Source organism: Octopus bimaculoides, chromosome 3 (genome assembly GCF_001194135.2).
Source record: "Octopus bimaculoides isolate UCB-OBI-ISO-001 chromosome 3, ASM119413v2, whole genome shotgun sequence".
In the NCBI taxonomy this organism is placed as follows: Eukaryota; Metazoa; Mollusca; class Cephalopoda; order Octopoda; family Octopodidae; genus Octopus; species Octopus bimaculoides.
Window position 1 is genome coordinate 149,268,265 of NC_068983.1, and position 1,306 is coordinate 149,269,570.

The 1,306-nt window shown below is 28.9% G+C and overlaps 1 protein-coding gene across 2 annotated transcripts in view; it reads left to right on the plus strand.

Moving 5' to 3' along the window:
* LOC106876676 (protein disulfide-isomerase A6 homolog) overlaps positions 1–1,306 on the plus strand; it is a 29,546-nt gene that overhangs the window by 16,169 nt on the left and 12,071 nt on the right. The window lies entirely within an intron of this gene.

Below are 1,306 nucleotides of genomic sequence, written 5' to 3' on the forward strand. Positions count from 1 at the left end.
GTATGTTTCGAGTCCCTTCGGCTGCAGAGTTTCCTTTTTTTGTATTCATAAAGCATTATCTGCCATAAATGCTCTTTGGCTACTTCCATGTTAGAAAGGGTTTTAATCAAAGAAATTTTAATTTTATTATTCTGTAAAATAATATTTAATTAGTTTAAATGTACATGCATAAAAATAATTTTTAATTCCATTAGACATTCTACAATACTATTAAATTTCATTCAATTTTAAAAAGGGTAAAATCGGACAGAACTTATGGGATGACTTGATACATGAAAGAGAAACGGAAAATTAGAGAGGGAAAGGGAAAAAATAGAGGTAGAGAGAGTGAAATGATGGCATTCAAAAAGTATCTAACAAAGGTTAGATACTTCATTCAACTTGCAAAACATACACATATAAAAATGCACACATAAATTTACATGTATGTCTACATAAATACAAACATACAAATATGCTGCTTTTTAATAAAGCATATTACTCCACCTTGTTTCGCATTTATGTGCTTACTCTAGCATGTATGTATATATACATATATATACTTCTAATATAAGGATAAAAGTTTTCAAAAAAATTCTATCAGTGGCCAACATATTAAAATACCTTTCAAGTTGGAAATATAAACAATTATAAATAAGGGCAAAAGAAAAATTTTCCTATGCTGAAAATTAGACCTTAAACCACATACAATATTTTTCACCATAAATACACAGCCTGCTGAATCAAGGAAAGCAAGCTAACAGAAATTTCATCATCATTTAACATTCACCTGCTGCCTAGATTTTTACATATAGAGAAAGAGTTGAAAAAAATATCTTGACATCATGTGCTAATTGTAAACATATGTCACTGTTGAAAAAATTGACTGGACTAAAGTAAAATATTCTCTTGCTCAGAAAGAGTTCCTAGCTGTAGATCTAGCTCAATGAAATTTATCTGACCCGTGTACATATAAAAAAAAGATGATGTTAATTTAAGGTAGTGTACTATCATAGAAAAATGTTACCATTATTATAGCGATTCAAAGTCATTAATGAACCTTGCTCAATGACACATATAAATAACTCTCTGCCTTTTCTTCAAAATTAGTTACACCAGTTATTTTGGTCAATATATGTAACTGACTTCTGGTTCTGTCATCTGATTCTGCGCTTGTAACTGAGAAGATGACTAACATTTAGTTTTCTCATAATGCACACACTTAATTCTGGAGTTTAGGAGTTCTTGAAAAAGTTCATATTATATACAAATGAATAACAGAAAATTTAGGAAATAAGTAACTTAACTTATTCCTTAATTGAGATAA